This window comes from Neofelis nebulosa, chromosome 10 (assembly GCF_028018385.1).
Source record: "Neofelis nebulosa isolate mNeoNeb1 chromosome 10, mNeoNeb1.pri, whole genome shotgun sequence".
NCBI lineage: Eukaryota > Metazoa > Chordata > Mammalia > Carnivora > Felidae > Neofelis > Neofelis nebulosa.
Genome location: NC_080791.1, coordinates 102,949,194 through 102,961,668, shown reverse-complemented (window position 1 = coordinate 102,961,668; position 12,475 = coordinate 102,949,194). Strand labels below are relative to the sequence as shown.

The window sequence follows — 12,475 nt, the reverse complement described above, 5'->3', positions numbered from 1 at the left end:
TTACATCCAACTGGGAGTGACAGTACGCAACTAATGGATAAACTATGTAATATCAGTAGAGAATGATAGCACTACAAGAAAAATTAAAACAAGGAATGGAAATAGAAAGAGACACTGGCCTTTGGGGATGGGAGATATGGATTATGGGTGATACTGTCTTCCTAGTTGGTGGTCTCCCCAGAAAGGACTGCTCTGCATCCCTGCTTATCGGCTGTGAGTTTGCCACCTGCATTCTGGGAGTCAAATGGGGTTCAGCCGGCTAGGGAAACCTCTTCAAGATTTTCATTAATCCCTATTTTCAGTCTGGCACCTGACGACTGCCCTCAACTGGGTCCAGTATCCCCAGATCCAAAAGCTCTGGGGTCCAACTTCTCCCGAGTAAAAAAGTTGCCCCCAGCCTTTTCTTGGGGCAAGGTAAGGAACCCGGGGTACAATCGTCGTTAATTCACTTTCAATTATCTCCTTGTTTTTGGCACCAGTCTTCCTCTGCTTCTAGAGATAACCCTGCATCTCCAGCCCGCGACTCTTTAGGGGCTTCCACGGCAAGACTTAACTAATATCTTGTTAGCTTAAGAATGAGTTGTCTTGGGGCACCTGGGTGGCTTAGTCGCGTAAGCGTCGGACTTTGGCTCAGGTCATGATCTCACAGCATCAGACTCTGCTGCGAACCTGCTTCAGATTCTGTGTCTCCCTCTCTCTCTGCCTCTCCCCTGCTCGTTCTCTCTCTCTCTCTCTCTCTCTCTCTCTCTCTCTCAAATGTAAATAAACATTTTAAAACTTTTTTTAAAAGGATTACTTGTCTTCCTTAGTTTCCCTCAACTACTCCGCTCTCCTCTCGTGCTCTCTTTGTCTTTACAGGTTCCTACCCTTTATTTTTCTTTTGCTAACATTTCAGTAGATTTGTAGAAGGGAACCCACATAAAATCATATACTCAGCCCCCATGTTTAACCAGGGTAATTCCTATGTGGCAGCTACTCCTAATTGCTGCTGATTAAAAAGAAAATAAAACAATTTCTTAATTGTCAAGAGTGTTCATTAGTCTGAGTTCACCACCAGGCAAAGCAGAGAAAATCTGATCCAACGCAGAGAGGTTCAGCCTTGTGAGATGGGATCTTCAGATTAACTGTCAAAAATAACTCAGAGACAATTAGCCTAAGCCTTGAGGGTTTCATCACATCCAGGTACACAGCAAGCCAGCTTCACAGGCTTGTTACCTGTGCAACCACAGAGGACCCCACCTGCTTGCTTGAAAGTTCTACAGCACCATCTTGAAATTCTTAATAATTTTTAAGCAAGGGGCCCAACATTCTCATTTTGCCTGGGCCCCACAAATCACACGGCCACCCCTGTGGCCAGTCCTGAATATGTATGAGGCACAGACACCCTGTGAAGACAGTTTTGCCAACCCAAGATGAGAGCGGGATGTGTAAAGGCAGAGGCCACAAAGTTCACAAGGAAAAAAGATTGTCTGATTTAAACAATTCATTATCTTGACAGTTCAGAATTGACTGGTAGGCGGGCTCAGCTCAGGCCCATTGTTAAACCTCCAAGTCGGTCTCTGGTTTTTAGAAATTGTGTTGACCCGTCAGATGCCTTTGGTTGGACACAAATAAGACATGTGAGTCACGCAGACAGAAGGCTGTCACAAGGTCACCACCAGGATGTTTCTCTGCTGATTCTGAACAGTTTTCTAAGAAGCAGTTGCTGTGTTTGCCTTCCCTGTGGCCTGACCACTTGGCTTTTATCTACCATCTAGCGATCTCTCACACTCTCCACGCTCAGCGCCTTGCATGGACAGGTCTACGCGCACACTCCCAGGGTCCAGCGGAAACGTTCCCGCGGCTCAACACCCATTCCCCTTTCTCCCCCCGTGTGTGTGGCAGGCATGTGCCAAGCTGAAAACTTTACACCCAGGCTCTTTTACAGGTGGCCCTGAGTTCTGGGCACTGAGGCTCAAGCGGACTGAGCTATGGATTTCAGTCCACTGGCTATGGATTTTCTGGAAATGTTTTATTCTCTTGACATAGAGATTACGCCTTCTTTTGCATCTGCCTGGATTTCTTAAGCGACAGCCGGAGCCGGAACAAGCCACTCAATGAACGTTTAGTTAATGAGTATTTGCCGTGTGCCGGGCACTCTTCCTATGGAGACAGCACAGCGACCACACCCAAACCCCTGCCCTGGTGGTGCATACGCTCTAGTGGACCATCTGGCAACTTGGAGAAAAGGGAAGAGAATCACATAAGCCTCAGCTTCAACATTTCTGAGCAGCTCAACTAAAGATAGGAACTTACGTGAGAAAAATAAATTTTATTCAGCCCCTCAGGGCTACTTAAGGAATAAGGTATAAAGAATATCATCACAAAAAGCTTTGGGGCTCCTGGGTGGCTCAGTCGGTTAGGCATCGACTTTGGCTCAGGTCATGATCTCACGGTTCATGAGTTTGAGCCCCGCATCGGGCTCTGTGCTGACAGCTCAGAGTCTGGAGCCTGCTTCAGATTCTGTGTCTCCCTCTCTCTCTCTGCCCCTCCCCAGCTCATGCTCTCACCGTCTCTGTCTCAAAAATAAACATTTAAAAAGAAAAATCAAAAGCTAAAAAGAAAGCATCAGACAGAGTCAAAATAGTTTTAAAAAGAAAAGAAATAGCTTTGAGTGGAGAAATCAGAGTTATAGTGAATTTCGAAACCACAATTCAAAGTAAAACAGAAATTTTAAATATATATATTCATATATGTTTCTAATTTGTATATGCGCGTGTGAGTGCGTATATATCCTTTTTTCAGAAAGAAAAATGGGCAAAGCAACCGTGGGAAAATGTGATGGTGAGTCTGAGTGAAGGATATATGGGTGTTCATTGTATTACTCTCTTTATTATTACATTGTAATCATATTCTTTATACTATCATTTGATTTTTCTCAGTGAGAAGGGGGAGGGATTCTGTGATTTGTGTGGATCATGTAGGAGGCCTCCTGACCTTCCTACGAATAAGGTGTTAGGAAAAAATGAAAAGCAAGCCCAACCATCCGTGTGGAGAGGAGCCGCCAGAGCCCCTGGGGCCCCTCTCTCTGCATCGCAGGGAGGAGTCTGCCAATCCTGTTGCAAGAGGTGCCTGCTTGGGAAAAAGCCTCTCAAGCCAGAGACCCCTTCCACACTCCGGCCAAGCTGTCTGTCCCTGCTCACCAAGAAAAGGCCGTGCAGCTGTGGCATCTGGCCTGAGACTTGCTCTCATCACAAGGGTCCGGTGCAGCCGGCAGCCACCCGGTGGGGTGGAGACGTAGAAGCCCTCCCCCCCCCCCCCGCCCCCACGCTCCCACGCTCCCCGCCGCCACCTGCTCGCAGCACCATTCCCCAAAAAGAATTCGACCCTCGCGTCATGTCAGCTGGCGACAACCGGACTCCACCAACTGTGGAACGCTGCCTCTCAAATCCGAAGGGGCATACCGTGATGTAACACAGGGTGGAAGAAACAAATTGCAGAACGGTATTTCAGATCAATCCCCCAAGTGCTAGAGAGAAAGGAGGGCTGGAGAGGGAGAGGGTTGCAGGGGAGGAGAGGGGAGGGGAAGGGAGGGGAAAAGGAGGGGAAAAGAGGGAAAGGAAGGGGGGGGAGAAAAACAAAACAAAAGGAAACCTCTATTTGGCTACCTGTGTGTATATACTTACGTATATACACGCATAGAGAAAAATCTGAAAGATATACATTGAGTCGTTATTCTTAAAAAAAAAAAAAGTGATTACTGATTACTTTTAGAGTGTTTTTGAAGGTGAAGGTAAAGGTAAGACTCTTTTTTCCCCCTCAAACCATAACAGACTCTTAAATACAGAGAACAAACTGAGGGTTGCTGGAGGGGTTGTGGGTGGGGGGATGGGCTATAAATGGGCAAGGGGCATTAAGGAAGACACTTGTTGGGATGAGCCCTGGGTGTTATATGTAAGTGATGAATCACTAAATTCTACTCCTGAAATCATTATTATACTATATGTTAACTAACTTGGCTTTAAATTTTTTTTTAAAAAAACATGAACTTAAAAAAAGACTTTTTAAAAAAATTTTTCTTGTATATGGTATAAACTTTCTGAATTAGTCTATCTTTTTTTGTGGAGAAAGCATCTTTCTTTTTACCATTTTTTTTTAAATTTAAATTCAAGTTCGTTAACATACAGTGTCGTCTTGACTTCAGGAGTGGAACCCAGTGATTAATTCATCACTTACATGTAACACCCAGTGCTCATCCCCACAAGTGCCCTTCTTAATGCCCATCACACATTTAGCCCATTCCCCCACCCACCTGCCCTCCAGCCACCCTCAGTTTGTTCTCTGTATTTAAGTTTCTTTTAGTCTACCTTAACTTGTATTTTTTTCTAACAAAGAACAATTAAGGCTAGGGGCTTTCCCCCTTGAAGCTGCTGCCCCCGCCAAGGTGGGGGTTGGGGGGGGGCAGTAAACTAAGGCAAAGCACAGTCCAGATCAGAGGTCAGTCCACTACACTGGGTGGGCCAGCTACGGCCTGCCACCTGCTTTTGTCAATAAGGTTCTATCACATCCCAGCCCCTCCACTCATTTACCTATTGCTATGGCAGCTTCTGTGCTACAAACACAATAGTAAAGCTGTAAATGGCCTGCAAAGCCAAAAACATGTGCTCTCTGGCCCTTTATGGAAGCTTGCCAATCCCTGGTCTATATCCACACTTACCTCTGCGATGGGAGGTGTACCATCTCACACCGGTGGTGTTAGAACACCAACCCCCAAATCAGACTCTGAGAGGAAGCTGTAAAAAGTAAACTTGAAATGTATTTTGTGAACTTAGAGGGTTAAATCAACAAATGTCACCTGATCATAAAGGCCATCTCCATCCATCACCCCAACACAGCCCTGTCCACCATTCTTGGCCAGCATTCTTCAAAGACTTTATCACATCTGATATGTTCTTGTTTATGTCTGTCCCCTTCCTCATAATGTGAGAGCGGTGAGAACAGGAATCTTCTCAATCTTGTTTGTCCCTATTTCCCCAGGGCCTAGAACACTGCCTGGCCCATAGGGGGTGCTCAAGAAACATTGAATGAATGAATGAATGAATGAATGAATTGCAATTCAGCAGCAAAATTTTCCTATCTCTTTCTCTCTCTCTGCCCCTCCCCCATTCACATTCTATCTTTCTGTCTCAAAATAAATGGATAAACATAGAAAAAAAAAAACCAGAAGAGATACGAAGGAAATGTGAAATCTTTCCCCTTTGGAAGGAAAACATTTATGACTAATGGGAATTTTTATTAGGTTTTGTCATACACCGAAACTATCTCCCCAAGATTCGTAGAGCTTTTTGGTCTCCCCAAGACTTTCAGTAAAATTGTCATTATTCATTCTGCTGTGCTTTCTGGGAAAAGATAAGAACATTCCCACTTCAAGGTGGGTGTAGGGTCAAGAACAGAGGTACTCACCGTGCCCAGTCACATCTGAATTACAAGAATAGCCTATTGTGCTCTGCTGGCCCTCCAGTTCTTATCTCTGCACAGACGAAATGCAGAAAAATGTGAAACCTTGAAAGAAAATAGACCCATTCACACTCCTTGATGAAACCAAAAAAGCCTTGTACTGTTTTAGAAACAAGTTAACTCTCTGTCCACTAACAGATACCAAAGGAAGACAACCATCCATTCAAAGGTAAATTAATCCTCTGTACAAATAACCAAACTTGAATGCCAAGACTAGCGTGGACCCACATACCCATTTAAAATTTCTCCAGACTTTGTACACTATGTCCCATTCTCTCAGCTGAACAACCTACCTGTTTGTCTAAAACAACCTGCCTCTGTAATCCCAGGTCCTGTAGTTCTCATTAACTATTTCACTACACAGAGCTCCTTCTCCAGGTAGATACTCTTTCTCTGATTAATTTCACCTTCAATCAGAAAACGGCAAAGTGGGGCGCCTGGGTGGTTCAGTCGGTTAAGCATCCAACTCTTGATCTCGGCTCAGGTCATGATCTCACAGTTTGTGAGTTCGAGCCCCGGGTTGGGCTCTGCGCTGACAGTACAGAGCCTGCTTCAGATTCTGTCTCTCCCTCTCTCTGCGTCTCTCTCTCTCTCCCAAAATAAGTAAACTTAAAAAAAAATAAAAATGAAGAAAATGGAAAAGTTATGCACCCAAATTTACAGTGTACGATCTTAAAGGAATCCAATTCAGAAATTCCTATTTCTATCATCTCTAGGTCTTTGCTTTTTTCTGCAGAATCGGCATCTCTCATCTATACCTTTCTCTAGGGATGATAGATATTTTATACCTTCTCGTTACAGATTTGAACCTGAGGGAAATTCACAAAATAAATGTACAGATTTACCTTTTCCTTCGGAGCCCGATCTCCTCATCCTCGTTTCTATTCAGATGTGGTGGGGCCTTCATTTCAGAGATTCATGTGGATTCGGACCAGACTTTGCCTAAATTTGCTCCAAGTTTTCAGTTGCTGCCTGTTTCCCCCCTCACTGAAGTCAGGTGGTCTTTTTGTCTTCCTTTCTATTTGTTGTTGGAAATGAAGGGAGTGGTGGGGGGAAGGTGGCAGAGGACGTACAGGGCAGCTGAACAAATTCAGACATCCAAAGGTATAAAGTGAAAGTCCCACCCATTCCCCTGCCCTGCAGGAATGATTGTTAACATCTAGCACATACCCTGACAGACCTTTCAGTATATGTAGTTTATGCACACACATATACACACACACACACAGGATCATGTTGGACATCTGGCAATGCAACTTGCTTTGCTTTTTTTTCATTTGCTCTATATATTCATTCGTTCCTCGCACATGCAATGAGCATGCATTCTGTTCCAGTGCCCCTTTAGGCCCTGGGAGCACATCACTGAACAAAACAGACAACAGTTCCTGTCCTCCTGGAGCTCACATTCTTGTAGAGATGGCAGACAAAGAAAATAAGTAAGCATGTGCCATTGCAGCCGTAAGAAGTGCTATGAAGCAAGAGGGGGAAGGGTGGGCAGGGGTCAAGCATTGTATTTAAATAAAATCCCAGCAAAGTCTCTCTAATAAGAGGGCATGTGAGCAGAAACCTGGGATGGAAGTCAGACAAGGAAACAGGGTGGCCACAGAAGAATGGGCAAGAGGGAGATCCAAGGAAACACGGCAGGGGCGGGGGGCGGGGACGGGGTGGTGGGGAAGGTGGTGAGAAGAGACCGAGTCAGTCCCTGCAGACCATGGGAGGAGCCTATACTTTCATTCTGATGAGATGGGGACCCATGGTGGGTTTTAAGCAAAAGAATACCCCTTCCCCCCCCCCATTGGCCCCTCCAACCCATTTTCCCTCCCCACCACCACACTTTTAAAAAATATACTCTTGGGGTGCCTGGGTGGCTCAGTCGGATGAAGGTCTGACCCATGATTTCGGCTCAGGCCATGATCTCACAGTTTGTGAGTTTGAGCCCCAAATCCAGCTCTGTGCTGACACTGGAGCCTGCTTGGGATTCACTCTCTCTCCCTCTCTCTCTCTCTCTCTGCCCTTACTCTGCTGACTCTTTCTCTCTCTCTCTCAAAATAAATTAAAAAATTAAAAATTAAAAATTAAAAAAAAATGTACTCTCACATTGTCCCTATGCCGCCCACCAGCCCTCCTGTGAAAACCGTCTATACCAGTGGGTCCTACCCCTTGTTCTGGGAAAGTTGTAGCTTCTGGCCCAAGGTCATTCTTTTGGTGATTCTGATCCCCTTACAACTCAGAGGTTCTTGATCCTTACTGCACATTGGAATCACCTAGGGAGCTCAAAAAAAAAAAAAACAAAAAAAAAAACCCTATATTAAAATCTAGCCCACAGAGATTCTGTTTAATTTGGTCTACAGAGAACTGAGGCATCAATTTTTTTTTTAATTCTCTAGGTGATTACAATATGTAGCCAAGGTTGAGAACAGTGTCATTACTGATCCTCCTAATGCCCCGACCCTTAAGCTCCTGACCTCCTCCTTACAGCCTATCTCTCCCAGCTAGTCGTTGCTATAACTATGCCATAGACATTGGCACCATCAATAACAACCCCTCCATAACCTCAATTTTAAGACTCCCATTCTCCAGCCAACACTTGCCATCTTTTCAGTCTACACTCCAGTATCCCAGCTCTGGAAACCCCCTAAGACCTAAAGCCCACTGACCCCACCACACTTACAAGGTCTCTCAACCTCCCCATGGCCTCACTTTCCTCCCTACCCAGTTTAGACTCTCCAGTCCGTCACTGCCATCCCTCTTTGCATACATCCCTTACCCTCCCGTCCCATTACCACATCCTCTGTCCCTCCCTGGAAACTGCCCAGACTGAGTAGTGAGCCGGTCTCCTCTGGTTACCCACAAATTCTTAAAGGGTTGAATCCTTCATTCTTACTACATCCTTGATTTCTTTTGCCCTCTCTATATCCAGAATATTTTGGCTCATCTGTGGCCACAGATTCCTCTATTTTGTGCCATGCAGGCTTCTACCCCAATCTCCACTGGAGCTGTACTTGCTGAAGTAATCCTAATGGAGACCTAAACCTGACAATGTCCAAAAGAATATCTCATTTTCTGAATATAGTCAAATTGGTACAAGCTCATGCCACTGCTGATAAATGGGGGAGTTTTTAAAACCCGCCCATTATATCTTCCTGCCAAGCACCATCAAAACAACAACCTGAGTCTATTAGTCACATCTGGGATTCCTCACCCACATCTAGGGTTCCTTCCACCTGTACACATAGGGAATGAAGCCCATGTGTACTTTGCTTCAGCATCTCTGATAGCTACCAAAGTTAAAAGAACTTACACAAGGGGCGCCTGGGTGGCTCAGTCGGTTAGACGTCCGACTTCAGCCCAGGTCACCATCTCGTGGTCCGTGAGTTCGAGCCCCGCGTCGGGCTCTGGGCTGATGGCTCAGAGCCTGGAGCCTGCTTCTGATTCTGTGTCTGCCTCTCTCTCTGCCCCTCCCCTGTTCATGCTCTGTCTCTCTCTGTCTCAAAAATAAATAAAAGTTAAAAAAAAATTAAAAAAAAAAAAAAGAACTTACACAAGAAGAGAAAGAACATATATAATCCTATACCTCATCAAGAAATTAAATGCATATGGGGGCGCCTGGCTGGCTCAGTCAGTAGAGCATGAGACTTCTGATCTCAGGGTTGTGAGTTCAAGCCCCATGTTGGGTCCAGAGATTACTTTAAAAATTAAAAAAATGTTTAAAAGAGAGAAATTGAATTCGTATGAAAAACCTTCCCACAAAGACAATTCCTGGCCCAGGAGGGTTTCACAAGTGAAATCTCCGAACATTTAAGGTAATAATGAATGGGATCATTTCCCAAGTCTTTTATGAAGCCAGCCAAGCTGAATCCATAATAACACAAGAACACATAAGAAAAGTATAAGTCAATCCCTCATGATAATAAATGCAAAAGCCATAAGAAAAATGTTGACATATTAAATCCAGTGATATCTCAGAAGGGTTATACACCTCAAAGTTGTATTCCTGGATTAATTCTCATATTTATTCTGGGCATACAAACAAGACTCATTTAATGTTTAAATGTTAATCAATGTAAGTTACCACGTTTTTCGAATATAGAAAGAAAAACTGTATGATCGCCTCAGTAAATGTAGAAAAATATTCTTGGTACAATTTAATACCTATTTGTGATTCTTTTTAAATCTACATTTAAATTTTAAATTCTAGCAAGCTGGAAATAAAAAGACATTTCCTTAATCTGGTCAAATATATCTACCAACCCCAAAAACAAACAGACTACAGCAAACGTGGTTCTTGATGGTAATATATTGAAGGCGCTTCTCCTGAGATCAAGAAGGAGACAAGTCTGTCGACTGATGCAATTCTATTCAATATTGAGTTGGAGGGCCAAGCCACTGTAATAAATATTGAAATAAAACAGCCATTATTTGCAGATGATGTGATTGTGTATTTATAAAACCCAAAGGAGTCTGCAGATAAACCGCTGTGAGTTGAGTAAGGCCACTGGACATCAGATCATTACTCAAAGCAGTAGCATATAACCATGAGTGGGAAGTATGAGGACAAGAGTGGTGATGTCTGATGGCAGGTAGGATAGTCAGGATCCACAGGACCGTGCAAGGGGGCTTGTGGGTCTCTCCAGAGTGTATCCGCTGCCTTTTCCAAGCCTTCTCCAAATCGCTCTACCCCAGCATCCCATCCCAGCCTTAGGAGTCTTGAGACTGGATCTCCCCGAAACAAACAAGCTGCCTGCCTAACAAAACTCTGTTTTGCCTCATCCATTTCCCAGTGTGGCCAGAAATGAAGGGTCTCCAAACGCAGGGGAGGAGTGGGGCCACCCTGGACGGCTTCACCTTGGAGCGGCATCCTCGCTGTAGTCCCTCCTTGCTGGCTCGTCCAGTCCTCAGACCCAACACAGAAAGAGGCAGCCCTTCAGATTCAGAGCAGAGAATTCATTAGAATGAGAAGCACCTGAGATTGTAAGCCCTGGGCGAGATGTGGATGGAGAAATTAAAGAAGAATCCGGGCAGAGGTCCCACAAAGAGATGTGTGGCCAGCCATTGACAAATGGTGCCACGATCAAACTTGGTGCAGAGAGCTCAGGATTCACTTCTGACCTCTCTCCCTCCTCCCTGAAGCTTCCTTCGTGTGCTTCCTGTGTGTTCCAAGCCATCTCATCTCCACACCCCCAGGTAAACCCACGGATGGGACAGAACCTTCTATGGCACATCAGATGGAGCTAAAGTGGATTTGCTATGTGGGAAATCACCTCGGTGCAATGGCAGGAGCCTTGTGCACCACCAGGGAGGCAACTGAGCAGAAAAGCTCAAGGAGCAAATTCAGATGTTCAGAAAGAATGGTTTGTTAAATCGATAACAAAATACAGGGAGAAGCCGGGGGAAAGAGACATAATTAGGCAACAGTTCAGACAGGGAGGAAGAACCACACTACATGGATCCTGTGTGCATGTACGTGTGAGCAATGTGCGCGTGTACAAGCGTGTATGTGTGTTCGTGTGCCCAATGTGTGTGTGTGTGTATATGTGTGTGCCCAATGCATGCATCTGTGTGTTCGCCCAATGTGTACGTATGCATGTGCGTATGCGTGTGCCCAATGTGTGCCTGTGTGTGTGCGCATGTGTTTGTCAATGTGTGCATGTGTGTATGTGTGTGCCCAATGTGTGCATGTGCATGTGTGTGTATGTGTCCAATGTGTGTGTATGCGTGTGTGTGCGCCCAATGTGTGCATGTGTGTATGAGTGTGCTCCCAATGTGTGCATGTGCATATGTGTGTGCATGTGCCCAATGTGTGTATGTGTGTGCATACGCCCAATGTGTGCGTGTGCATATGTGTGTGCATGTGCCCAGTGTGTGTGTGTGTGCCCAATGTGTGTGTGTGTGTGTGTGCGTGTGCCCAATGTGTGCATGTGCATGTGCCTGCATCCCTCTGTCACCCTCGTGTCCTCTTTCTCTGCCATCAGCTTCCCTGATGGTCACAACGTGGGAAGACATACAAAGAGCGTCAGGAGGAAGGCATCTGGAGCCTTCGGTGCTCCATCAGAAAGACACAGGAGCACACGTGCCTGGTCAGCAGCTGCAGTGCACCAGGGACGGGCTGAGCAACCGTACCTTTTCTCCGAATGCCCTGGGCAGAGAACGAGTGGAACCCAAAATGAACGTGAACCAAGGGGCCCGACTGAAGACCTCATGAGTGAGTGCCTCCTGAGCCTTCTCACGCGCTTCATAATCATGTGCTGCTTCTCGTCCTTTCACGAACTCCTAGAAGTATTCCTCGGACGTATTCTCTACCTCCCTCCTCACCAGCTCCCTGGCTCTATACTTAGTTTCCTTTCTCTTTCTTTCTTTCTTTCTTTCTTTCTTTCTTTCTTTCTTTCTTTCTTTTTTCTTAAAAAACAGGAATTTTTATTCTCTTAGTTCTGGACACTAGAAGTCCAAGGTCAAGGGCTTGCAAGATTGGGTGTTTGTTTGTTTGTTTGTTTTTTCAATTGAAGTATATAATTGACATAGATTCTCTTATCTTCTATGGTAGAATTAATCTTTTTTTATTATTCTTTATATATTTTGAGAGAGAGAGAGAGAGAGCATGAGCAGGGGAGGGACAGAGAGAGAGGGAGAGAATCCCAAGCAGGCTCTGCACTGTCAGAACAGAGCCTGATGCAGGGCTCAAATTCACGAATGACGAGATCATGACCTAAGCCGAAACCAAGAGTCGGTGGCTTAACTGACTGAGCCATCCAGGCGTCCCTATGATTCAGATGCCCCATGATAGAATTCTTCTTTTTTTTTTTTTATTTTTTTTAATGTTTGTTTATTTTTGAGAGAGAGATGGACAGACAGAAAGATAAGAGTGTGAGCAGGGGAGGGGCAGAGAGAGGGAGACACAGAATCCGAAGCAGGTTCCAGGCTCTGAGGTGTCAGCACAGAGCCGGATGTGGGACTCAAACCCACGAACCGTGAGATCACAACC

The 12,475-nt window shown here is 45.2% G+C and overlaps 1 non-coding gene across 1 annotated transcript; it reads left to right on the top strand.

Moving 5' to 3' along the window:
- Positions 1-9,100: 9,100 nt before the first annotated feature.
- Positions 9,101-9,173, top strand: TRNAR-UCU (transfer RNA arginine (anticodon UCU)). Its single transcript has one exon. It is a non-coding gene; the product is annotated as a tRNA-Arg (tRNA).
- The last annotated feature ends 3,302 nt before the right edge of the window (positions 9,174-12,475 follow it).